Consider the following 27,059-nt stretch of genomic DNA (forward strand, 5'->3'; position numbering starts at 1 on the left):
GAATTGGCAGCACAAGTAATTGACCAAAGCAGCTCGGCCAGGCCAGGGCCCCCCACCTGTCACGGCCCCAGTGAGCCAGAAGGACCCCCAGGCCCTGGGACTGCAGGCTGCCACCGCCCTGTCCTGGCTTCCCTGGATGTCCACACCTGACTGCATGCTTCTGTGGGTCTGCGGAGGCCCCCCAGGTGCAGGGGTGTCCCTGGGGGCTCCCCGTGTGGCTGTGTGTATGTATCTGGGTCTGGGATCCCCGATCCTCCCCCACCACTGTTACCTTTGGACTGCGACCCTGATGTTCACCTTCAGCTCTACACAGGGCGGGAGGGTGTGCAGCCCCCACTCCCGCACAGGATTTCCATGCCCTGTTACGGCTCACAGCACAGCCCTTCCACTCCACCCCCCACGCCAGCCCCAGCGCGGCACACGCGCCTACTGGTGCATAAGTTAGGCGTTAATAGCTCTAAACTACAGCCCCAATTTATGGCTCTTTCCTTGCAAAAAAATCTGCTGGGTTCCCTGAAGACCCGTAACTTCCTTTCTGCAGATCCATTTGTCACCCTGCTCCCGAGCACAGCACGGTGCGGCGCCTTCTTCCCTGCCCCGGGGCTGGCCGAGGAGCCTGCCGAGCTCAGCTCCAGCCACGCCGTGGCCGTGGACACAGACTCTTCCCCCGCTCCCAAACACCCTGTGCTCCGCGACAACTAGTAACGTTCAGGTCAATGGAGCTGAAGGCAGAGCCGGAGGCAGACTGTCTGCGTGGCCGGCGTCCCTGTTTGATCTGCTGACCCTGGAGGCTTTTGCAGCCATGCCGGAGCTTGGCTGCTCCTGAAATACTCCCCTGTTTGTCTTTCCCTTCATGGTGACTACTGTCTGGCCCTTGCTGTCTCCTGAACACGGCCTCCACCGCGGTCCCCGGGCGTCCTGCCCACTCTTGGGTGAGGCTCTCTCCAAGGCAGGCTAGTGCTGTGACCCCTTTCCTGGCTGGATGTGACCCCTTCCAACGTGCGCCTGGAGCTGAGAACCATCGGCTGAGTGTCCATCTGGGACCCTGTAGAACAGTCTCCAAGTGACCTACACGTCCTCGAGCCGGGCGTCAGCACTGCCCTCCTGCACCTCTGACCCTATGGGAGGACTTCAAGAGTCTGCCAAGGGTCGGGAGAGCAGGACCGGCATTTCCCTGAAGAAAACGTTGCCATGTGCTGTGTCCTGCACACCACCCCCTACCACGGGCAAGGAGGTGGGTGCTCCTCCTGTCACTGTGAGTCAAGCCAGGGGACCCCGGGGCGGGGCGCCCGCACCTGAGCTGTCCGAGGCTAGGGGCTGTGGCTGGAGCCACCCTGTGACAGAGAGTAAGGAGTCCACACTGTGTGTGGCAGGGCCGAGTGGCCCCGTTTGGGGGCAAGGACTCAAGTGGGCTTCTCCAGGAGGGGAGCTGGGCTTGGGTCATCTTGAAAGAGACCCTTCCCATGAGGAGACCTCAGGAGAGGGGACAATGGCAGGTGGCCAGCCAGCAGGCTTCCCCATGTCAACGAGAGATCCCCCACAGGTGAGAGATCCTCAGAGGCAGGGTCTCCCACACCCACACGAGGACCCCCAGCAACAGGTGCAAGGCACCCATCCAGGGCACCTTTCTGGCCCTTGCCTCTCCTGGACTCTGCTGGAGCTGGGTGCTGGGGAGACCAGACAGGGCTTAGAGCATCAGCGGACAGCTCCCTGGAAGCACCTGCATCCCACTCGGAGGGGCCTCAGCCCGGAAAGTAGAGGCTGGACGTCGGGTGAGTGTCCGGGGGTGTGTGACTATGGGGCCAGACTGCACAAGAGAAGTCCAGGGCACGTAGGGGAGTATGTGAGGGAGCAGCTTGGCCAGGAAGAATGAAAAGGCACGAAAGGCCCACCCTCCCCTGCCCGGCTCTTTCAATAAGACCCTGACAAGCCCACACACGCACCCAAGGACGATGGATAAACAAAATGTGGTCGGTCCGTACAATGGAATGTGATGGCACCTCTAAAAGGAAGGAATCTTGGTACAACATGGATGAACCCGGAGGACGTTATGCTCAGTGAAGGAAGCCAGTCTCCAGAGGACCAGTTCTGTAGGATTCCATTTATGGGAGTTATCCAGAGGAGTGGGATCCACAGAGGCAGGAGCAGGAGGGTGGGGGTGGGGAGCTGGGGGCCGGCGGAGGCGAGGGCCAAGTGTAACAGGGACGGGGTTCAGTCTGGGAAGATGGGGAGTCCTGGAGCCCTACGGAGGGATTACATAACCGTGCGAATGTGCCCAATGCCACAGAACTACACACTTAAAAATAGCTAGGAAGGTATACTTGGTGTTATCTGCATTCTACCACAATTTAAAAAATTATATAAACCCATTACACATGTATTTATTTTTATCGGAACTTCCCTGGAAGCGTGTGCGCCAAATGAGGGCACGCTTATTTCTGGCGGGGCGCTGACAGCTGGCCACGATCACTCCTCCAACTCGATCGCCTGTGCCTCGGTTTTCCACATGAACACACGCTCTCTGAGCTGGAAACAGACAGAGGCGCGTGGGCCAGCCCGCCCCGCGGAACGGGGAGGGGTGGTACAGGTGGCCAGACGGTCTGGGGGACTCAGAGATGGACCCCGGGGCACTGAGCTCACCCAGGCCCGCAGGCGGCGGGGGGGGGGGGGGGGGGGGGGTCCGACCTGCCCCCAGGGACCCGGTGTGTGATTAAGCACGGGGAGGCGAGGAGCAAGGAGCAGGGAGGCCGACCTCCTTCCCCCAGCCCTCCACCTGCCCGGCCCCCACCCTAAGCCCGGAAGGGCCTGTGGGCAGAGCTGGCGATTGGCGGAGCCGCCCAGAGGGGACCAACACCCGCAGATTGCTCTCCACCAGTTGGAGCAAGTGCGCCCTCGGGCCATCAATAAATGATGAGTGGTTGCCACGGCAACAGCCAGCCCATCCTTCATCTCCTGGAGGTTGTGGAGAGCTGGAGCCCAGAGGGAGGGGCCTCGCCTCCCGCCTTTGCCCCAGCCAGACTTGGGGCTGTGAGCACGGTGGGGGGGGGCGCTGCCCAAGATGGGGGGGCAGGGGACGGAAGGGGTGGGTTTGACGCAGGAGGGAACAGCGGGACTCGGGAGTGGCAGGGGCTGGATTCAACCCTGGGCCAGCGCCGGCTCTGCCCCTCGAGCCTCAGTTTCCTTATCTGTAGAATGGAGATAGGAAGGGCACCTGCCCCGTCGGGGTTTTGCGGAAATGGAATGGGAGGGGCTGGGCCCCTAGCAGCACCTAGTGCTGTTCTGAGCCGCGAGGAGAGGAGGACACACACGCATTGTGCGTTCACCCACGCGGTCGCCAGCTCGCGGTCCTGGCTCCTTCAGCTGGGCCCGCGGTCCCACTGGGCAGCAGCCCTCTTCCTGAAAGACGCCGCAGGGCTCCTGGCGGTCAGCTTCTTGGTGGCCGGCCCTTCCTGCTCTGTGCACCGGGACGGCCTTCCTGTCTCCTTCGTCTCTGACGGAGCCTCACTGGGTAGAGACTCCGGGCCGTGACTCTCCCGTCCTCCCCTCAGAGCCGCTTCTGCTCTCCCTCCTGGTTTCGTCAAAGCCCTTTCTCCTCGGCCCGGGCCTCCCATCGGCCGCCTGTCAGACTTGCCCTGTGTCCAGGCGTAAGCGACGGGCTTCTGAGGTGCCCGGCTGGGGTTTCTTCACGCTCCAGTGCCTGGGGCTCGCCGAGCATCCTTTATCCGTGGGGTCACGGCTGCGTCAAACTTGGACATTTACGGGCCATGATTTCTCCAGATGTCCCTCTCCCTCGGGAACCCCGTGGCACATCTATCCGGGTACTAGACATGGATCCCCAGCTCCCCGAGGGGCCGTTGGTATTTCGGACGGCTCTTCCTCTGTCCCGACTCGATGCTACACTATGTCTTCGAGCTCACTCATCTTTCCTCTGCGAGGTTGAATCCCATCGGTATGTTTCTCATCTCAGACACTTTGCAGGGAGTCTGATCCGGGCCTTTCACAGCTTCCATGCCTCTACTTATGATCCTGCTTTTCCTCTGGCTTTTGGAATGCCTGGAATACCATCCCGGCAGTGGATTTCGCACCCCGACCACCAACTCTTACGCCTGGGGCGGTCCTGGGTTTGCTTCCATGATTGGGTTTCTCCTCCTTGGAGGTCATATTTTCCTGCTTCCTGTGTGCCTGGTCGTTTCTTGTGGAATGCCCAGCATTGTGACGTTCCCCTTTTTGGGTGCTGAATCTTTTTTATTCATATCAATAGTGTTGAGCTTTGTTTCGGGGTGCATTAACTTTGAAACACTTTAAACGCTTTTGTTCTGCTTTTAAGCTTTACTATGCAGGACCAGAATGGTGCTTAATCAGGTCCATTATTCCCCACGACTAAAGCGAGACCCTTCTGAGCGCTGCACCCAGCGACCCGCGAACCACGAGGCTTCCCCTCTGGCTGGTGGGAACGGGCGCTTCTCCCAGTTCTTCCCTGTGTCAGCTCCCAGGGCTGTTTGCTCCAATCCTTCGGGGAGTGATCTTCTCCCCAGCCCCGGAAGCTGTCCTCATGCGCACGTAGTGACTGGCACTCAGATGAAGGCTCCAGGAGCCCCACAAACCTCCTGCATGACATCTCTGCCCCGTCCGCCCGCTCCAGGTGCCCCGGTCTCCCTGGGCCCCCTCCTCAGGTCAGGGCTTTGGGCAGGCCCCGCCTGGGCCCCTCCCTGTGTCACGGCCTGGAAACTCCATCAAGGACGTGAGCGGCCATGGTCGGGGGGCTCCCTCATTTGCTTCCACTCCCCAGAAATCACTGTCCTTTTTTGCCCAGCGTCCAGGGTCCTGAAAACTGTGTCTTTCCAGATGATGTCTGGCTTTGGGGAGGGGGAGGGAAGTCGCTGAACCTCTGAGCAGATTCCTCCTGGGACCACAAGTTGGTCCTGAGTCCTGAGCACTGGGCCGTGGCGCCTACGGTCCCAGCCCGGCCCACATCTGGGCCAAAGCTGCCCTTGTCATTATATTCCAGGGGGGACAAGGAATAGGGGACCGTCCCATGCCCACTGGCCTTGTCTTCACCCATCCTTACCTCTTGGTGCTCTTGAGAGGGTGAATGGCTCAGGGTCTGCAGAGCCTGTGTGTGAACCCGGGGAGCACTCGCGTGTCTCTGAGGCCGCTCAGAGGAAGGAGGGGCAGCCAGGCAGGCTCAGAGCATGGAAGTGCGGGGTCCCATCGTGAGGACAGAGCCCCACGGCGGAGCTGGACATCCATCCTGTGCCCAGCACCTGCTAGACCAGGGGCCAGGAGGAGGGTCTGGAAGCCCTCAAGAGAAGGGAGGGGGACGTCTGCCCCTGCACAGAGAGGATAGGAGGCTTGAGAAACCCGGGCCCTCGCAGCGTTGTTTCCATCACGGGCACCATCACGTGCAGCCTGCTGTCCCAGCCCGTCCTTCTCCTCCCTGCCCACCTGGCCTCTGCCCTGCCGGGTCTGCAGCGGGGGGCCCTTGGCGGCTGTCTCTGGACACAAGGCCGGGCACGTCCCCCTGGCCGTGCCTCTCCCCGAGTCCCAGGAGAGACACCCCGAGCCACTGACCTCCAGCCAATGGGTCTCTCTAGTAAAATGTTACCGCCAGCCCATGAAATGTTTAAACGCCATATTTCACTACTAAAACGTGAGGCAGGAGCCGGCACCTTCTGGGAGGATTTTCCTGGGTACACACAGGCGTTTTATAGATCAAAGCCGTAGAATAAAATAAATATGACCATCGAGCTGTGAGGAGCAGGAGGTCTTGTCCAGGGAAGAGCTCCTGTGGATCTGGGGCCATGAGAGGGGCAAAGGTCCGAGGGAGGGGCGGCCTGGCAGTCGGCCCCCTCCCAGTGCAGACTCGGCTCCGGGGGTAGCCTCCTCCCCACAGCCAGCCGTAACCCCGACCCGGCTCCGAGTGTTGTCCTCAGCGCCTCCCGACACACAGGACCCGTCAAGCCTCTGATTCCCTGATGAGGAGCCAAGGTCCAAAGAGTTTCTGTGACCTGCTCAAGGCCTCACGGCTCTCCATGGCGGAGACAGGCTTGAGCCTGTCTGAACCCAAACCCCGCTCCTGCCTCCCACGCCTCAGCCCCTGTGTCAACACAGCGGGGACCCCCGACGTTGTGGGTGAGGTCCGGGAAACGTCAGTCCCACCGCTCTTCCCATCTGTGCCTCCGCCGAGCATCACCCTAATGGCCATTGGTCCAAATCCTTTGTGCTTGGGTTTCAAGAGCAGTGGGGCCCACACTGACCGCAGGATGGGTCTGAGGCTGCCCTCCTGTCCCTGGAAGAGGCCCCAGAGGTGTGCTAAGGACGTGGGCCCAGGGCAGAGCGGGCTAGGGGGGGCAGGCGGTCACGTGTCCTCACACTTGGGTCCATGTTCTGTTCTTGCATGCTGAACTCCTTAACAATTTTGAATAAATGGCCCTGCTTTCCTTCTGCACTGGACCCCCGTCCCGGCACGCAGCAAGGAAGGCTATTCTTCTCAAGCCCCTGCACTGCCCAGCACCAAGCAAGGGTCTCTGGACAGGTTTCAGCCTTCTCCCCAGCCATGAGGGCAGGTCGAGAAAAGATGGGGGATAAGGGTTAGGGAGTGACCCATGCAGGGACACAGAGGGATCAGGGAGCAATGGGTGGTGCAAAAGGGAGTCTGAGCTTTAGAGGGCAGGGGGGAGCAGGGCAGACTGTGGGACTCCTAGCGGGCAGCCGTGAGGGCAGGAATGGGGTGGCCGGCCCACAGCTCTGTCAGGGTCACGGGTGGAGGACAAGGGACAGGTGGCCGAGCCGGGTTCAAATGGGACTCGCTTACTTGCCAGCAGGGTGGTCTTAGCAGGAGATCATCCCTCTGACCTGGGCCCTGGGGGCATGGTACCTCCCTCAGGGTTTGAGTATGTACCCTGCTGGGCCCAGCTCTGGGGGACCCCGATTCTGAGCTCCTTCCAAGTGTAGGGGCCTCCCAGAGACCCCAGACGCCTGCCTGCAGCCGGGAGACACCCACTCCCACCGCACGAAACCGGCCCTTCCCTTGCAGACGCCACAGGCCAGCCTCTCCCTCCGGCGCCTTTCCCTCTGCCGTGCACTCCTTATGAGACCCGGGCAGCCGGTCTCGGCCAGAGTCACGTTCAAAGACTCACAGTCCAACAGCCAAAATTAATTAATAAAAGAAATTTGGGCCTTCATTTATGCTTCTTAGAAAAGATTGAACTGACCCAAATCAGTTTCCTCCCACAACACCCCGGGCTCCAGAGCGCGGTGTCCCAAACACGTCCCCTCCCAGAGTCCGCGGTCCCCCCCACCCTCCTCCTGGCGCCCCGACCGAGTCGCCTCGCTGTCTGATTCCACTGCCACGCTGCCCGCCTGTCCTTGTCCTTCAGGCGCCCAACCCAGCGTCCTGCCCTCACCTCCCCACCTGGGATCCCTCCCAGGCCAACCCTGTGTCCTCTTGGGAGGGAAGACTGGAGGTAGGATGAGGAGATCTGGTCCCCACCGCGGTGGACAACACTGATTCTCTGCGGCCCCCCGAAGTCCGTTGGCCCTGCCCTATCTCCACCGGACGGTCCTGAGGGATGGGACGGCTCGAAAGGGGATCTTAGCACCCCCAGGAACAAGAGGAGCCCGGGGGCCTGCGAGGTCTCCAGGACCTGCAGCCCAGCCTCCAACCTCAGCGGGGGCCTGCCCCGCACTTCTCTCCACGGGGAGGTGGCGCGTCCCCTCTCCGCACCCCTGCATGCTCCCCAGCAGAGAATCCTGAGGTGCCACTGAGGCCTGGCGGACCCAGCCCAGCAGACCAGCCTGCCCGCTGCCCTCCAGCCGTGGCAGTGCCCCTCCCCCAGGGGCTGGGCAGCCAGGCAGCGGCTAATTTCACCCCCCATGCCCCAGGGAAGGCCCTTCTGCTTTGTGTCCTTTTTACCGATGCTCTGGGTCTGAGCCTCTAATCACCACCGTCGGTGATCCGGGGCAGTCGGCTGCCCCCCCCCCAGCCCCCAGACCGCTGCAGACGGGGCAGGCACGTCTGAGCACAAGGCAAGGGGGCAAGAGACGGAAAAGTCAAGGCCCCGCCCTCCAGACTGAGGGTCCCTCCGTGGGCACGATACTGTGGCTGACACCCCGGGCACTTCTCCCGGCCTCCCCAGCTCAGCGGGGGCTCCGTCCTCCCCCAGATGCCCAAGACCCCGTCTCCAGGGCTCCTTCCCCCACCACCAGCTAGCCCGAGGGCCTGGCCACCAAGGGGCCTCCTCTTGCCCTTGCTGCCACCTCTCTGTGACTCAAGCCGACTGCTCCCCATCTCCCCATGGACTGTGAGCTCCAGGAAGGTGATGGGGACTCTGTCCACTGCCGCAGACCAGCAGTTCTCAATGGGGACCCTGCCTACCCCAGGGGACACTCAGCAAAGTCTGCAGACAGCTTGATGTCATAAGGGAGGACGTGTCCCTGGCCCCTGGGGGTGCTGCTCCACACCCTCCCATACACAGGACCCACAACCAAGAAGGACGCTGCCCCCCGAAGGGCAACAGAGCCAAGGGGGAGAAACCCGCTGGAGCCTGGCCACCAGGACAGGGACAAGCACACAGTAGGAGCTCAACCAGTGAATGACTGAACCCATCTGTGGATAGCAGGTGAACGCTGAGTGAACCCCTCCCAGCTGCAGGGAGGGCCCCGTGCGCATCTCAAGAGCGAGTGTGCACGCACACACACACGTGTAAGAAGCTTCCAGAGTGCAGGGCCCATTGCTCCTACCCCGGGGCACCCTCCCGCCTATGCCCCTGCGCTCCTCGCCCTTGCACAAACCCCAACCACGGCCAGGCCTTCCACCCACCCCCAGCCCGGGATGCCCAGATCACACGTCCCACGGAGGAGAAGCCTGAGGCCTGTCCCTGAGGGCTCTGTGCTGGGGACAAGCTTCCAACTCCCTAGATGCTCCGTTTCCACTTCTATGAGGCAGCCGTGGTCGCCGCCTTGCCACCTCCCAGGACCGCCACAGAAACGAACCTCGTAAACTGTAAAGTGCCATTCCCCCAGGAGGAGTCTCCCTCTGGCGCTGTTGGGCTCTCCAGGCCCGGCCCCGTCTCCAGGGCGAGAGACCCTCCCCCCTCCCAGGCTCCGTGGGGCAGGAGTCCGGGGCCCACGTGTGCCACTGACAACTGTGCTGGGAGCTGGGCAGCCCACGGGCTCCGGCGCGCTTGCTCGGGGAAGGAAAGAGGCAGATGGCTCGTGGGCAGGCTGGTGGCACCGCCCGTGCGGGCGGGCGACGCAGACTTTTCTGCGCTGCCTCCTCCGCACGTATCAGGAGACGCCATGGGGAGAACCGGCTTGGCCCGGGAGACGGGCCTCCAGGATCTCAGCTGAGCTGTCTGTCCTCCAGGAAGCCCTCCGTGGTCAGGCACGGCTCCGCGGCTCCGTAGCAGCCGCGCTGCCCTCAGCCCGCCCGTCCCCCGTCCACGGGGGCAGCCCGTTTGCTCGACCGTCACCACCAGCCTCCGGCTCTGTGAGGGCGGGTATCTGGTTGTCCCCCTTCGGGTCTGTCCCTACCCACTCGCAGCCCTGGAGTGGCATCGTGACTTGCCCGAGGAAAACATTTATAGAATGAGGGGACGGAGGGACAGATGCATAGAGGAGCGGTGGATGGAGGGATGGGTGGATGAGTGGGTGGGTGCATGGCTGGATGAGCACATGGATGGATGGATAGTGGGCGGGCGAACCGACAGACAGAAACATGGACAGAAGGATGGATGGATGGGTGGGTAAATGGGTGGAAAGGTAAAGGGCGGACCGGTGGATGGACAGATGGATGCATGAACGCACAAGCTCAGCACATCAGCGGAGGGCTAATGCACGTTGCAGAAAAGCGGGAGGTAGACGGAGGCAGGGCCCAGGCCCGGAGCCAAGGCAGGAGGCTTGAGGACAGCACGCCCAGGGGGGCAGAGCCGGGAGCCAGGAGTAATTAAGCCTGTGTGCACAGCCTGTCTTCATTAAGGTGTGATGAGGAAGATCTCCTGAGAAACGGGAAAGAAGGTGTGAGCTGCTCCCAGCCCCCGCACCGCAGCCTCCTGCCGAAGCATCCCGCACCGTCTTTCCACAGCCCTGGGGCCACACTGTGCCCCGTGTGACCCGGGACGAGCCCCCCGCTCTGCACCCCACCCTCAGTTCCCCTGAAGTGCGAGAGTGGAGGCCAGCCCCCGTCCGAGGCCTCTTTCAGCTCCAGGGTTAGAGAGCTCCCGTTCCCCAGCTGCCGTGCAGCTCCCCGAAGTCCGCCCATTTCTGGAACTCTCTGAGCAGGGGACCAGCTGTCCAGAGGGTCAACCCCGTGGGAGCCTTCAGTGTGATCAAAGGCACAAAGGCCACTTTATGGGGAAAAAATGTGAATTTGAGCCAGCTAAGGACTTCTTTGCTTGGTGACCCAATTTCTCAAGGTGGGGGGTGGGGTGGGGGTTGTGTCAAGTTAGAACAAATTAAAATGCATTTGTCTTCCATTCGGAAGGAATCCAGCCCAGCAGGGAAGCAAGGCCCTGTCTTATTCCAGCATGCCCGGTGCCAAGTCACTTTGCCGGGAGCAACACACTTCTGGATCGTGGACAGAGTGGCGGACACTCGGGGCGGGGCTGTGGCCGATCCCAGGCCAGGGCTCTCAGCCCAGACGGAGCCCGGGCCTCGGCGCCTCTCGGGAGCCTCGTCCACACTGCCCGTGGCCACGAGAACCTCCACTTGGTGATGGCACTCCCTGCTTCCCTGAGGGCCTCCTCCCGAGCAGGTGACAGCCCAGTGAGTTACTGGCACAGGGCCAGCACTCCTAGCTCAGGCCGTGGGCAAGGTGGCCGTGGCTGAGGCCATGCTGCTGAGCACCCCGTGTCGGGAGCTGCAGTGACCTTCACCTGGATCTCTGTTCGGCCCTCACAACAAACGGTGCTCCTGTCAGCTTCGCAGGGGGGACACTGAGGCTCAGAGGACAGACCACACCAGGAGGTTCTCCATTCATCCATTCAACAGAACTTTTTGTGTGCCTACAAGCCACGTCCGGGACTGGGGGCTGGGGGCTGGGGGCTGGGGTTGGGTAGAGCAGACGGTCCCCACCCTGGTGGGCTGCATGGGGGGGGCGGGGGCAGACAGCACGGGAAGTGCACACACAGCTCTGTAATTACATCAAGGCCACAGGGAGAAACGCCGGGCGCAGGCAAGGCAGATGGGCCTGGATCTAAGCCCATCCTGGGGCCGAGAAACTGCCCTAGGGAAGTGACGGATAGATAGCACGAGCCCCAAGGGCCAGAGAGGCCAGCAGGCATGGGGAGGGCAGAGGGACATAGAGATGGTGCAGGTGGACACTGGGCAGTGGCAGCCAGGATGGGGTCCCAGAGTGCCCCATGGCCAGGAAGGGGAGTCCCAGCGGCTGCTGCATCAGGAAGGGACCAGGTGTGGGGGACAGGGACACCCTGGACCTGGGCTGGGGTGGCAGTGTGACCAGAGACAAGGGGACAGATGTGCTAAGGTTGCACCCTGGGGATGGGTTGGGGGTGGAGAGGGAGGACCCATCCCTGCGCCCCCCCCAGAGAGGATGGCGGCCCCTCCCAAGCTGCTCAGCTTGACAGAGCACTGAGTGATCCCCCCACAGTTCACCATTGGCCTCCTTCTGCACGGGAGGGCCCTGAGCTGCCCCAGGTCTGTGACCCCAGTCCCATCTCCTGGGTGCACCCTCATCCTGTGCTGACTCCCAGTGTGCCCCCCACCTGCTTCCAGGAGGACCCCACTGTCTGTCTCACCCACAGGCTTGCTCCAACTCACGCCCTGGGCCCTCTCTCTCGTGTGGGAGGAGCGGCCTCCTCTGGACCCCTCATCCTGGGGTTTCTTTTGCTCCTGGAGGACATAGGACTTAGGACTGGGCTTAGGAATGCTGTCCCCGTGGCCACCTTGCCTCCTCCATCTCGTCACCACCACAACCTCCCAGCTGCACCTCCCTGGCCCGGACCACCTCCAGGCGCTGCCCTCTGTGCCCCATCTCAACCACCGCCCCCCTCTCCCACGAACCTCGGCCCTGCTCCCACCTGCCTCCCCCGCCCCGACCCCTGCCAAGAAGACAGATGGCCGGGCGGCCCAGCAGGACCTCTGGGAGTGGCCGCAAGTCTTCTCAGTTGAGCCCCAAACACAGATGCAGGCTTCCGGGGGCCCAGGAATGGGGGTTTTCACCAAGCACCCGGGTCATGCCCACGAGTGCTGGGACTGAGGGATGCGGGGCCGAGGCAGAGCCCGGGAACACAGGCCCACGGAGGCCGGCGGGGTTCCAGACTAAGGCACGCAGAGGGCAGTGCCGAGCTGCCCCAGGCCCGCCCCACTCCTGACCTGCGCCCATCAGGGACCGCCTTGGCTGCCCTGGCCCACCGCCCTCCAGGCACAAATGCTCCCTCTGTCCACCGCCCCCAGGCCCCCGCATCTGTGTAGACAAGCGCAGACCTGCACATCCCTGCTCATGCCCCTATACAAGCTCACCCTCCTCCCCGCCCCCTCCCCAGGCCAGGCAACCTCCTGGGTGGGCTCTCGGCGCCCTCTCGTGGACAACTGCAGGCTGGCGGGTCACCAGCCTTCCTGGGCAGCGGCAGGGCAGTACTCCCTGGCTGCCCCCAGCAGGGGATGGGGTCCCGAAGAACACTCTGAGGGCAGGAGGGGACGCCCACGGCCCGGGCAGAGTGGAGTCGCCTCATAGGTGGTGGAGGTTGGGAGTCTTGAGTTGGGGGATGACCTCCTAGGCTCCCACCCCAGCAGCCATGATTCTGGCATTTTAGGGCCTGGGGGCCCCAAGGTCATTGTTCGCATATTCACTCAAGCCGCATTTTACTGAGTACCCATTGTGCCAAGGACTCCACCAGAGACCAGGCTAGGTGGCCTCGCTCACGGAGCTCCAGTCTGGGGAGACAGATGTGTGAGCTGAGCTGTGCAGTCACCCTGGCCGAGAGGCTCATGGGGTCCCATGGGAGCTCCCATGGGAGGAGTCCATCCCATCCAAGCCAGGACTGTGGGCCGGGAGGGGACATACCAGGCTGGGGAGCTGCAGGGATCGGGGGCAGGACAAGTGGTCCAGTGTCACGGGAGTGAGCAGGGAGGGGTCAGCAAGATTCACTCCGGGAGGCTTGGGGGTGGGGAGCTGCAGGTTCTGAGCAGACACGGACGGGGCCAGACTGAGGAGTTAGGGAGAGGACTCTGGTGGCCTGGGGAAGGTCGCCGCCGGGGTAGGGGACTATCATAGCATCCAGGGCTAGTGCGGCACAATCTGGGGCAATAGGGTGGGCATAGCGGGCCATGACTGGGCAGGTGTGAGGATGGGGGGACAGAAGTGGGGACCCCGGGCCAGGACAGGAGCTGCAGGAGAGTTTAGAGGAGGAAGACCTGGGGCCATTCAGGTGGCTCTGGGTCTCAGGTGGCCTGGGGGAGGGACCCAGAGCCCTGCGCTGATGGCTTGGGGCCACCCACCGTGGCCTCACAGCCCCAACCCCTGCTGCTGTCACCCTCTCTGACTCGAAGCAGAGACCCCAAGGGTGGGGGCTCTGCTCTGCCATCCACGCTGCGGCCCCAGCACCTGCCTCCGCACCCCTGGCAGGAAAGCGGAGGATGCGTCGTGTATAGAAACCATGAAAGAAGCTGTGGCTGGCGTGAGCCGGCCCACAGACAGGCGCCTGGTGGAATGTGGGAGTGGGGTTCTGCTGGGACACCGTCAGGGAGGGGCCCTGCTGCCTGGGTCGGTCGGACCTGGTCCCACAGACGACCAGCTGCGGCGGCAGTAGAGACCCCCTCCCCAGGTGTGATGCCATTAAACCCTGCTGTCCAACCCCCTGTGTTCACAGTGATGGCAGATGCAGGGCTCACTCAGCCGCAGGGAGAGGGAGGGCGCCTTCCTCCAGTCCCTGAGCGGGAGCGGGAGTCCCTCTGGGAAGCCGTGGGGGAAGCCGGGACCATGAGCTCGGGAAGCCTGGGCCCCTGGACAGCCACGGGGAAGGGGGCAGCCACGGGGAAGGGGGGCAGCCACGGGGAAGGGGGCAGCCAGGGGGAAGGGGGCAGCTGGAAATCAGGCCAACCTTCCCGCCTTCACTCGAGGCCCCCCGTCCTCAGCATCCCCCAGACCCGCACCCGGAGGGCCAGGACCAGGGACGGGCACATCACTGCTATTAGCACCAGCGCCTCCCCCAGGTCTGCACTCGCTCTTCTCCAGGGCGGTCCGAGGTGCTCTGGCCTCCTGGGACCGCCTAGCCCCCTCAGGTCTTAGATGGGATGACCCCTGACATCGGGCCCGCCCAGCTCCGGGCCCGGAGGACTCGGTCCCGATGTTGGCACTGCCCTGGCCTGTCAGCCGTTTGCCCGTGGCCAGCCATGGGCAAGCACGCCAGGCTGCTCTGGGCTGGACGCAGGGCACTGAGCCCGGAAGGGAGGCAGCCTCACCACGAGCAGGGCGGGCCAGGCACCCGGGCAGAAGGCCCACAGCCGCATGAGAGCCCCCCACACCACAACCAGGGCACAGGACCCCTCACCCAACCCCTCAGCAGGACACGAGCAGGCCCCCAAACTCATGGCCCACCCTGACCCCACCTGGGAAGAGTGACCCCAGTGGCACCCCAGCCCCCTCCAAAGCCACCACCACACAGGCCGCCAGAGACAGCTCAGCAGGCTCCAGGGGCCACCTCAGAAGCCCAGAGGCCACCAGGCTTTGCTAGGGTTCATGCAGGTGACAGCCGGCCCTGAGCCCAAGACAGGCCACTGCCCAGGCTCCGGCTTCCTGTCCCCGAAGGAGCCGCATCCTGCTGACAGCACTCCACACAGCCGGACACACAATCTTGCTGACTAATGACGGGGAGCGGGGGATCCTGTTCCGGGCTTGGCCAAGTGCCAGGCATGGCTCTCTGCAGGCCCCAGGGCCCAGACCCCCAAGCTCGGCAAACTGCAGCCTCATCCCCAGCATTCGGCCCTATGGCTCCCCCGGGCCCGCAGCCAGGTCCCTACACACTGGGAAGCCCGTGACCCAAATGGGTCCCACTCTGGGGATCCGATTTCCATCAAGTCAAACTACCATTGGACTGAAGGGGAAAAATGTGCAGTTTGGAGCCAGATAGAACCAAAGCCCTTCTGAAGCCACTCCCTGCGGGACTTCGGCAGACTTTGCTCGCCCAGGCCTGGCCCCAGCCTGGGCCTGCACGCCCCCTCTGAAGATCGGGGCGGTGAGGTCATCCACATTCCCAGTGTGTGCTCAAACCCTGGTGAAGAGGTGACCAAGGGGACAGTCCAGGGCAGGGGTGCCGGGCGGAAGACGGCCAGGACCCCTCTGAGAACACTGCCCAACTTAGGGTGGGCCACCCGCTCCGTTCCCTTAGGCCAAGCCCCTTGCCTTCCTCCAGGGGGTGGGGTCCTATCCTGATGGACAACCGTCCTCTGAGACGGAGGGTGGGAAGGGACCACCAGGGACGGCATTTCCAGAGTGGGTTCCTTCTGGCGTTTTCCCAGGAAACACCCCTTGGGGCAGAGACGTGTGAAAGTCCATGCTGGGCCCCCACAGCAAGTCCCAAAGTGGCTTTGAAGCACGGGGGACATCATGCAGAACAACCCGCCCCAGATTTGACTCGAACACTTTGTTCCACGGCCTACGAGCATCCCAGAGCGGGTGTTCTGAGCAGGACACTCAGGAGAGTCTGCCAGACGGGGTCTCAGAGATAGTCTGCACCCTGAGCTATTCTCTGCCATCCTGGTCCCCCCCACCGGTGCCCCCGCTGGCCCACATTCAGCACGAGAAAGGGCTGAGGGGGGCCGTGTCCGTCCGCAGGATCTCCGTTCTGTGCAGCCCACTTGGGGACAGGGAATCTTGAATCTAATGAAGCTGCTCACACCCATGTCCACAAGTGGGTCGGAACCAGACGCTCCACCAAATGGACTTCCCAGAAACAGAGATCGCAGGCAGTCTTCCCACAGGCTGGGAGGGGGGACGCAGGGCACGGATGACAGACAGACGGGAGGCCCCAGAGCCCCTGACTTCCCCTCTCGGTGGAGGGACGCCCGTGAAGGCGTGTCTGCGTGTAAACAGGTTTCTGGAGGGACCTGCTCCAGGTCACCCTGGGGCCTCAGGCCAGCCTCCCCGCCGTGCCCTGGCCCTCAGGCTCAGACACCGAGCTAGACTCTGGGAAAAGCTGGAAGAGACACACAGAACAAGTGAGCATGTGATGGGGCAGCCGGTGTTACGTCTGTAATGCACTGTAACCGTAGGCAGGTATCGGGCTCCCGGCAGACGGCACTCATGTCCATGTGCCCTCCGGACTCGCGCTCGGACGCGATGAAGCATACTCCCCAGGGAGAACTTGGCGGGTGCCCAGAGCCGGAGGGGACGGTGGACGAGCTGCACCCCGGCAGAGGGCCGGTGGGACAACAGCTGAGGACTGACCTAGCCCACCACCAAGACTCGGGTCCCGTGGGGCCCCCAGAACCTGCCCACCTGCAGGAGAAGCACAGGGGCAACATGGAAGGAGGGGTCACGAGGCTCCCAAAAGGGGCCAGGGGAAGTCCTGAGGGGACACAGTCACCATGCACTGGCATGATTCAGTCTCCCCCACGGGCGGGGACGGGGCAGAGCCTGGTCTGTTCAAAGGGGAACGGGGTCCACCTCTCCCTGCTGACACGCGCACCTGTTCCTGCTTCGTGGCCGTGGCACCCGGAAGGGCCTACGCGGCCCCGCGGTCCTCCCCACAGTTACCACTGCTTCAGAGGGAGGGGCTTCGTGGGGACGCGCCGGAGGGCTCTGTTGGGTGTCAGAGGCCAGGCGTGAGGGGCTTGCTGGGCCCTGTGTGGGACGCACCCCTCCCTCTGGGGCCCAGCTGCCCCCTCTGCGGCAGGAAAGGGCCACCTGCATGAGGCTGAGTGCACTCCCCACGTGCAGTGGGGGCCGGGGTGGGCCTGGTGCCCTCAGGCTGGCAGCCGAGAGCAGCGGGCTCACCAGCCTGCCGGGGCCTGGGCAGATCCTGGCAACCAGCCCAGCCGCAGGGCGGGAGGCTCAAGGACTCCGTCAAACCCGCAATCCAGGGCCGCCCTCCGTCAGACCCGCGGCTGCTTAGCTCTGCCCCGGCTGTGCTGTGCTGAGCCTCCCGAGCCTCCCGCCCCACCAGGCACAGAGCCACACTGCAGGGCACGGGGTCGGCTTCCAGGTGCGTGGGGCCAACCAGGAAGAGGGACGAGCTTGGACCAACAAGACACAGGACTCAGGAGCCAGCCTGGGGACGGCATCCTTCCCTTCCACCCCCTATGGACAGCTCCAGAGCCGGGCTTCCCTCCCCACACCTTGTGTGGCCATGGGGGACAGCTCCTGACCGACCAGCCCACTCCACGTGCCCCTTCCCTGTCCCTCACTCCTGCTGGCCTGGAACCACGCCTCCTGTTACGGGCCCATCTGTGCACCCCCACATTTTTGGGGAGTCCTGACTCCCAGTACGTTAGGGTGGGACTGTGTGGAGACAGAGTCTTTACAGAGGTGATCAAGGTGAAATGAGGTCACTAGGGTGACCTCATCAGCCTGACTGGGGGCCTTATAGGAAGAGACTGGGACAGAGATGCACAAAGGGAGGACCGCGTGTCGGCCCGGGGAGGACACGGCCGTCTGCAAGCCGAGGAGGGAGGCCTCGGGAGGAATAGCCCTGCCCACACCTCCATCTAGGACTCCAGCCTCCAGGAGGTGAGGACACCCTCGTGCTGTCTGAGCCGCCTGCTCTGGGGCTTTGTGACCGCCGCCCAGCAGACAAATACCCTCCCCGTCAGCCTCGCCTCCGGCAGCTTTCTAGGGACCCCGGTGCCCTGAGAGGTCCCCACAAAGCCCCAGGCATTTCTCCCCATTGCTGAGAAAGTTCTGGAAATGGGCCTGGGGTCAGACAAGGCCGGTCCCTTGGGACTGGGTGCTCCTTTCGCGGGCGCTGCCTCTAACTGCGGCCTCCTGGCGGGGACGCCGAGGGCTCGGTGCTCCCCTCCTCAGGGTCCCCCCACGGCCGAGCAGGCCCGGCTTGTCCCAAGCCCCTGGAAAGCCACAAAGACAGTGTTGCAGGTCACCCTGTCTCCAGCCCCTGTCTCTCCTCCTCCTCAGGATTTCTTTCCCCCAAACCTGCCCAGGTGGGCTTCTGCAGGGTCTCCAGAGCTGGGAGGGAATGAGCTTTATTTGTCAGCTCAGCTGCAGATGCAGGGGGGAGCTCTGGGGGTCTCGGGCAGCATCTGGGTGGGGTCGAGGCGGTGGCACCAGGGAGCGTCCCGCGCGGGGTCGAGAGCTTCGCCGCGCCACCTCCCCGTGGCTGAAAGTTCCTGCGTGGGCGCCTGCTGCCCACGGGACAACCCTCCACGGCTCCCACTGCCCCCCAAGGAAGCCGGCCCCCCTCAGCATGCCACCCAAGGCCCCCGATGTCCAGCAGCGGCACGCCACCAAGCTGAGGATTGACGGAGGGGCCGGAGGTGAGGGCGGCCCGGGTCTGGCCCATCCCACGTGCAGTAGGTGTGAGCTGAGAGAGAAACCCTCATCAGCTTCCACCCTGGCCTGCCCACCCCCTCGGCACCCTGGCCCCAGGCCCGCTGAGGTGGTGAGCCCTCCCTCCCCGCACACCTGACCACCTGGGGCTCCTTCCACCTGGAAGCCCACCTGCTGCCCTTCTGCCAACCTAAGAGCTCCCTTTGGGCATCACCTGTGAGTCAGGTGCCGGCCCTCTGGCCGGCCTCCAGGCTGGGTCAGGTGCCCCTGCTCTCCCCCCGACGCAGTGCACCCCGGTATCACCCAGTCACGGTTGCCGCATCGTCCCGCTGCTCACCGGGTCCCCCGCTGGACAGGGAGCTCACCCAGAGCCCCGCTGAGCCTCGGGCACCCCCCTGAGCGCAGAGCCCGGCACTGGCCCGCAGGGTCAGCAGCTACCTCCAGGCCGCCCGGCTGCCGGGCACAGTCAGGCGTGGAGGGGGGGCTGCCTGGGGGAGCGGGGGTCGAGGAGCGGGTTCTGGGAGCTGCCTCCACCACAGGGGACACATCAAGGCATCCTGCCCCCAAGTGTTGCTGCTCTGGGAGGGGGGCCCTGCCAGGGGGCAGAGAGTGGGCCACACCCATGGGGCCTCGGGGTGCAGCCCTCCCGGGTGGGGGCAGCAACACCCCGACTCCGCGAGGCACCCGGCTCTCCGCGCAGCGCTCTCCCACGTTTAAAAAGGCAAGAACAGGTGAAGTGAATTCCAGGAACGGACTCTATTCGGCCAGAATATCCGCGTTACTGTCAATGCCGACGTGCGATCGATATAAACGTTACCCGTGAGCGACTCTGCATTGTCTCTACTAAGTGGTCTTCAAAGTCGGGGTGTATGGGACCTTCCGAGCCACAGGCGCGCTCAGTCGCCCCGTGGGGAGGGGAGCAGCACAGACCAAAGACCCCCCCCTCGCCTGCCAGGGGCAAGGACACGAACAAGAAAAGCTGCAAAGAAACTTTTTTTTAAAAGAGAAGTGTCTGATTGATGCCGGGAATTGTGCAGGAAGGAGATGTTTCCTGTTCCGCGTCCTCGGAGCTGGATTTCTCAGGCGCTGAAGCTGACAGCCATCCCGCCTTCCGCGCCCACCCGGGAGGGTGTGACTGCCCCCTGCTGGACACGCGCCTCCCTGCGCCCGCACCTCTTGCGCGGGAGAGTCCTGGCCCCCAGCGGGCAGAGCCGGAATCTCTGCCAGAGGGTCAGAGGTTTGCGCCTACAACAGGCAGGCCCTGGGGTGCCACGGCCACGCTTCATCAGGCCGTGTTGCGTGTTTGAAAGCCGCTAAATAAAACATTCTGTAACTATGTGAAGTGACAGGGGTAACTGGACGTGGTGTTGCGGTCACTTCGCAGTCTATAGCGGTATGGAATCATTACGTGGGTACACCTGAAACTGATCTCCTGTCACATGCCAGTCACACCTCTAATCTTGTTTGGGACCCGACAGAGAAAAGGAGCCTCCTGGAGCCGCTGGACCAGAAACATCAGAAATGGGGCTGAATTAGGGAAGGCCAGTGAGGCCTTGAGCACAGAATAATTTAAAACCCCAGAAAACTCAGGAATCTAGATTTTTTAAAAATATACTTAACATAATTTTTAAATCAAAGCTGATGCAAAAGTATCCACAATGGGCAAAATATCAAACGTTAAATACGGATGGGAGCCCTGGCGGTGGTGGGGGAGGGGGGTCCATCTCAGCCTCAGGGAAATCGCCCTGGGTTCACCCAGCCACCAGAGGTGTTTCTGGAAGAAGGGGCGCGTTAATCTGTGTGGGTAGATCCACAGACGGGGTGGCCGAAACTACAGGACTTGATTTTCTCAGTTCCAGAGGCCAGAAGTCCCAGACCAGGGGGCCGGAATTTGGTTTCTGGTGAAGCCTCGCTTGCTGGCGTAGGGATGACGCCTCCTGGCCGTGTCCCCCTGTGGCCCTTCCTCGGAGCAGGCTCGCAGCGACCGGGTCTGTTGTCTCCCTCTCTTCTCAAAAGGACACCAGCCCTGTGGCATCAGGGCCCCACCTCATGACCTCATTTAAGCTAAAGTACCCCCTAAAGGCCCAAGTACAGTCACTGTGGGGCTTAGGGCTTAAACCCGGCAATGTAGGCCAGCCGCCGGACCCCAGGACCTGCCCGGCACCCAGCACCCTTCGGCAAAGATGTGGCTGAAGCGTGGGCCCCATAACCCACCTACTGCACCTGCCTGCAGGGTCCTCGATATCCTCACAGCTCAGACCAGGCTCCCCTGCCTCTCCTCAGCAGCCAGGCGGTGGGGCCACCAGCGTGGCCACCTCCCAGCCCACGGGGTCTTCTGGATTCACGGCCGGCAGCAGGCCTCTCCCCACCAAGGCTCTCTCTGTTCTGATGAGGATCCTGACGGTGGCCTCTGAGCTACTGGACATTTGATCTCCATGACCCCCCCCAAGGGGCCTGTGGTCACCCAGGAGTCCACCCAGGACAGCCAGATCACGCAGACCCCCAGCCCGTGTCCATGCCCACCCCGGCCCTGCCCCATGGGCCCAGCCCGCCACAGAGATGAGAGAGCAGCCTTGGTTTCTCCGGGTGCCTCCCGCCAAACAGAACCTTGCCAAGAGGTTCCAGCTTCCTCTTCTCACAAAAGTGACCTGGCCCCGGGTGCGAGGGGCATTCAGCTGAAAGCCTCCTCTCTGGGAGGCACAGCCGGTCCCCGCTCGGAGCTGCCGTACAGACAGATTCCCGGTGTGACCACCGCCTGTCCTCTCCCTCCTTCTCTTTCTCTCTCTCAAGTGCTTTCCCAAAAGGATCGAAAACAGACATTCAAACAAAAACCTCCACACCAACCTTCAGAGCAGCACTATTTACAACGTCCAAACTATGAAAACACCCCAAATGTCCCTCTGCGGGTAGATGGATAAACAAAACAGCAGAGCATCACTCAGCCGTGGACAAACCTCACACATGACGCCACGGGCAAGAAGGGGACACAGAGGCCACGTGTTCTATGACTCCTTGCACCTGAAGTGTGTCCAGAATAAGCCAATCCCCAGAAAAGGTAGAGGTGGTTCCCGGGAAGGGGAGGTGGGCGATGCGGCTGTTCGGGAGCCAGACATGGAACACAGTTGCAAAACATCGTGAATGTGTGAAATGTCACTGAATCATGTCCTTTAAAAAGATTTCTTTTATGTTTCGTGAATTTCCCCTCAATTTTTTTTATTTTTTTTTAAGATTTTATTTATTTATTTGAGAGAGAGAGAGCACATGAGCAGGGGGCAAGGGGAGAAGCAGGCTCCCTGCAGAGCAAGGAGCCCGACACGGGACTCGATCCCAGGACCCTGAGATCATGACCTGAGCCGAAGGCTGATGCTTAACCAACTGAGCCACCCAGGCACGGCGATGCCTCAATTTTTTAAAAGTGTTTTCACCCTTGGAGGGTGCTCTGAGCAGCAACAGGGACCCAGTTTTGACGGCTGGGGCAGTTTAAAGATCTGGAGAGCTCCCGATTTTCTAGCATGCTCTGGATGTCACCATTCCTTCCTAGTGTTCCAGAGCTGGTCCTTTCTGTCCCCCACACACGAAGGACAGAGTGTGTTCCTTAGTCAAAACTTTTTGCATGAAGCTACATTCCAGGCTTGAAGAGGTCTTAGGGACTCACACGTTGCGGTGATGAAACGCGGCCCTGAGGTCTGTGACCCTCTTTCCTTGGAGTGGCGGGGTCTCTGCCCCTCTCCCCAGAGCGGGGTGAGCTGTGGCTGCCTCCTCCCCCAGAGGACGAGCAGGGGAGCCACGAGACCCGGGCAGCCCTGGCCAGATGCCCCTGGAACACCATCTCCGGGGACGGTTCCCCTGGGGAAGCTTCCTCTCGGCACCTGGCCGCGGCTGGGAGAGGCCAAGCCACAGGGAGAGGCAGAGGGCGGGTGCTCGCCCACAGGGTGATGGTGCAGCCTCAGGACGACTCCAGCGTTGGCTCGCTCCCAGCAGGGCCCAGACATCATGTAAAACTATCTCCCACAACAAAGGCTGGGTGGCACGCTTCACAGAGGGAGACAGTCACATCAGCTCTTTATTGACCCACAGCTGTCCTATTGCTTCCCATTGAACAACCCGAAATTGGTTCACTTCCTATCTAAACACTCATGTCTTGCAAATGTCTGCGCTCACCCGTGTAAAGACTTGGTGAACAGCAATATCCTCAGGAAGTACAGAACCTGCTGGAAAAGCGCTATCAGTCAGAACCTCCCATTGCAAGAGGCGGAGACGCCAGGCAAACCAGCTCACCCCAGGAAGGAAGCTTCCGGCAGGGTGGAGGCAGCCTCAGCCGGGGTCCAGAGACCAAGCAGAGGCTCGGGGGCGCTTCTGCCTCCCTCCCTCCCTTTCCCTCCGTCTGCAAATGAACCTTCTCCACGTGGCCACAGGGTTCCAGGATGACACTGTCCCACGTCAGCCACCTGGTAGGGCAGGGGAAGCTCTCCCCTTCACACGTGCACACTCGTGCACACGCGTGTGCACTAACCACACGACCCATGTAGTGAACCTTTGGGTCATATTTGCATTTCCTTACAAGCTGCATACGTAATCGTGCACGCACACACATGCATGATCACATGCACACACACTCCCGTGCGCGTGCACAAGCACACACAGGCACACATGCTGGGTTTTAGGACCTGCCCACACTCGCATCTCGGCCACGTAGCCTCCGCTCCCTGCCGGGGGCCCTGGGTCCCAGCTGGCCCGTGAGGTCTTACAAGCCCAGGCGGAGGGCCTAACTACCAGGTTCTCAGGACACCCTCTAGGAGGAAGGATGACACACCTTTTTAAAAGACACTTAACAGAGGGAAGCATTTGCACCGAAATATAGAAACTCCTACTCCAGAGCATTTTTAACTGTTGCTCTGCAGTTGGGAGGTGTGGAACTTGGAGAGGGATTTTCTCGCCCACCCTGTCCTCCTGTGTCCCCCTGAGGGCCCGCACCCCTGCGATCCAGCTGTGAGAGCAGGGACGCCGTTCCCCTACTGGGAGTTGGGTCTCACGCCCCTGCCTCTTCCCCGCGCCAGCCAGGATTGCACACCCTCATTTATCCTAGAAATATTTATAGAGCACCTTCTCTATGGCAGATGGGCATCCATCAACCAAAACGCGCCTTCAGGTTGGAACATTTAAAACAATTAATTCTCCTGTTGCCGTAAATCAATCACGATAGACGAGCAACCAGGATTTTTGATTCCAGGTGGCTCTGAGAGGCCGTAGTTCAGGGGCGGAGGGGAGCTCTTGCCTTGATAATAAATGTATTTTTACACAAAACTGTAAAACCTCCTATATTTCTTCCTGCCAAAATTCAGATTGCCTCTCTGCTTTTCCTGAGAGAGTCGCTGAAAGCAGGGTCCGCAGCCCCGGTCCTCCTCACCGTCTTGGGGTCCCCAGGAGGCCCCACCACCTCCAGTTGAGAACCGCTGGTTTAGCGGGAATACTTTTCTTAGCTCGTGGACCTTTTCTGAGCCTGGTTAGAGGGACGCGTGTGCTCGCCGTGGGGCAAGTCTTTGTAAATCCCTTGGCCGAGCGCATGTCCTTTGGGGAGGAGTCCCACGGGACAGACAGCGGTTAACCCAAGTCGGACAGGCATCTCCCCATCGTGTTCAATCCCCCGCTTTCCTCATTTGCTCCATCAGCACGGGAGAAGTCTCTCGGGTTCCCATTTTTGGCTGAGCTTTGTCATTCTCGACACATTTTCGACAGCCTCTTCCACTAAAGCAGGTTTGGATGAATTTGCCGTGAGGGATATTTGAAGCCAGGGCCTTTGGTCTCGAATAGAGCCACAGAGGGGCGTTCCTAGCAGAGAGAGTCCCTGGAAATGGCACGTGCAGATCGCTTCCACAAGAGGAGGCCCGGGGCCCGGGCTGGCGCGGGGAGCTGACACCTGAGGATGCTGCCCTGGATCGAGAGTTCTCCCTCCTGCGAGTCCTTCTGAAGCTCAGCCCATCTGTGCGTCTCCCCAGCTGCCCTCCTGGCCTCCCGTGTCCGTCCTGGTGGAATTTCTCGCCTCCAGCTTCACGGGGTCTCAGGGGGCCCCCAGAGCCAGGGGCCCACATCTGTCTGCAAACATAGGTGATCTTTGTTTCCCTTTTCTCCTGTGAAGTCTCAGCAAGGAAAAACCATTGCTTTTCCCTCGAGGCTTTTATACAAACAAGCGTAATACCAAGCGGCCGGAAAGGAAGAGACATGCCCGGTTCTTCTTTTCCTTTTTAAAAATAAAAATCTAGTAAAATGTGTCCTCTTAGTTCACTCTACTGGATGGATTTGTTTGAAGGATTTGTATTCAATAAAGAAACTTAATAAGTTGCTCAAAGTAAATAATAGTCAACCTGGAATTATCAACGGGATGGGGGGTGGGTGCTGGGAAACCACATAGTCTGGACAGGAGATACACCCCAGACACGAGCATCTGGAAGGGTTGAAGGCACAAGGACAGGAAAGGATAGCATAAAATCTAACCAAAGGAAAGCTGGTGTAGCTACAGTAACGTTAGAAAAATAAACTTTAAAACCAAAAGCATTACTAGAGATAAAGAGAAACACTTCATACTGACAAAACAATCCACTTATCAGGGATATGTAACAATTCTAAATTTTTATGTACGTAATAAAATGGCTTCAAAGTACATAAAGCAAAAACTTTCAAATAAACAAAGAAAAATAGACAAATCTACAATCATAACGGGAGATTTTACCATATTCTCTCTCAGTAAATAGAACAATCAGACAGAAAATCAGTATAGATAGTGATCAACGCGACAACCAAGATTGACTGACATTTTATTACTTCTCCTTCTCAAACGCTCCCATAAATTAATCATAAAGTCCCAAAAAAATGTGAAAGGACTGAGATCATGCAGGGTACATTTTCTGACTATAAGTGCAACAGATTGTATTTTCCAAAAATGACTGCAACACTATTTTTATTCCAGGGTTTTCCAGAACCGTGGCACTTCCCATTAAGGGAGGAACCTAATTCCCTGTTGTTGAAACTGGCGGGTGGTTGTGTCTACCTCAAGGATGGGAATCCAAGGAATTGATACTAGGGGACACCAAAGGCAGAGTTAAAAGGGGACCCCATTTCCAGCTGGCTCTCTCTCAGAAAGATCTTGCCGTCAAACCAGCCTGATTCCGCGAGGAAGCTGAGGACACGTGAGGACACATGAGAAAACCTGTGAAGGTGTTCTGCCTGAGAGCCCCCAGCGGCAGTCCATCAACGGCTAGATGTGGGACAGGCTGGACCTTCAGATGATTCACTCCCAGCCTCTGAGTCCTACCCACTGAGCTCCCCGCCGAACTTCGAGTCATGAGCAAAATCAATGCCATTTGCTGTTGTCATTTTAAACCACTGTTTTGGGATAGTTTGTCAAAAGCAACTTATAACCAAAACAGCAAAATTAAGCTGGAATCCTTTTATTTTTTTAATTTCAGAAATGCCCATGCTTGGAAATTACTATAAAACTACTAGAAAAATATTTTTAACTGAATGATAATGAAAATTTAATATATGAAAACTTGAGATGCAGGGGCGCCTGGGTGACTCAGTTGGTTAAATGTCTGCCTTCGGCTCAGGTCATGATCCCAGGGTCCTGGGCTTGAGCCCCAAGTTGGGCTCTCTACTCAGTGGGGAGCCTGCTTCTCCCTCTGCCGCTCCCCCCACTTGTGTTCTCTCTCTCTTGCTCTCTCTCTCAAATAAATAAGCAAATCTTTAAAAAAAAAAAAAAAAAAAAACTTGAGATGCAGCTTAAGTCAGGCCTAGAAATTTATAGCCCTAGGAAGTATGTAAAAATAAATAAATGCTAAAAATTGATGACTAAGCATTCATTTAAAAAAAAAAAAGACTTAGGGAAAAAAAAGAGTAAACTAAGCCCAAAGAAAATGGAAGGAATAATGGAAATAATAATAGAAATGAATGAACTAGAAGAGCACTTCATAGAGTCAACAAAGTCAAAAAACTTGGTTCTTCCAAAAAATGAATATACTATAAATCCACGGTGGGATCAATACTGAAAACAGAGGGAAGGCACCAGGCACAAGGTAACCAATACCAAAAAATGGGAAGGGGCCATCACTTCAAATCTCATCCACGTGCCAAAGACCTACAATGATATTACACCCAACTGTAGGCCAAAAGGTTCGAAAACTACATTAAATGGACAGATTCTAAGAAAAATGGAACTTACCAAAACTGATACTAGTGTACATTCTAAATATTCCTAAAATTCCTTTAGAAAGAAAAAAAAGGTTTTTTTTAAAAATGCACAAGCTGTTTCAAAAACAGACAAGGAAACACTAAGGTGGAGAATTGTTCCTACCTGATGTCAAGACAGCAAACGAGGCTACACAATGAAAGGGTGAACACATCCGTCAGTGGAATGACATCGAGAATCCAGACGCAGACTCAAAACACACACGATCAACTGCTTTTCAGCAAAACCACCGAGGCAATTTCACAGAGAAAGGACAGTATTCTCAAACAGTGGTGCTAGGACTATTAGCTCTACCCATATGCCAAAAGAAAGAATCTTGACCTATATCTTGAACCATGTGCAGAAATTAACTTGGAA

This window comes from Halichoerus grypus, chromosome 14 (assembly GCF_964656455.1).
Source record: "Halichoerus grypus chromosome 14, mHalGry1.hap1.1, whole genome shotgun sequence".
NCBI classification, from domain to species: Eukaryota; Metazoa; Chordata; class Mammalia; order Carnivora; family Phocidae; genus Halichoerus; species Halichoerus grypus.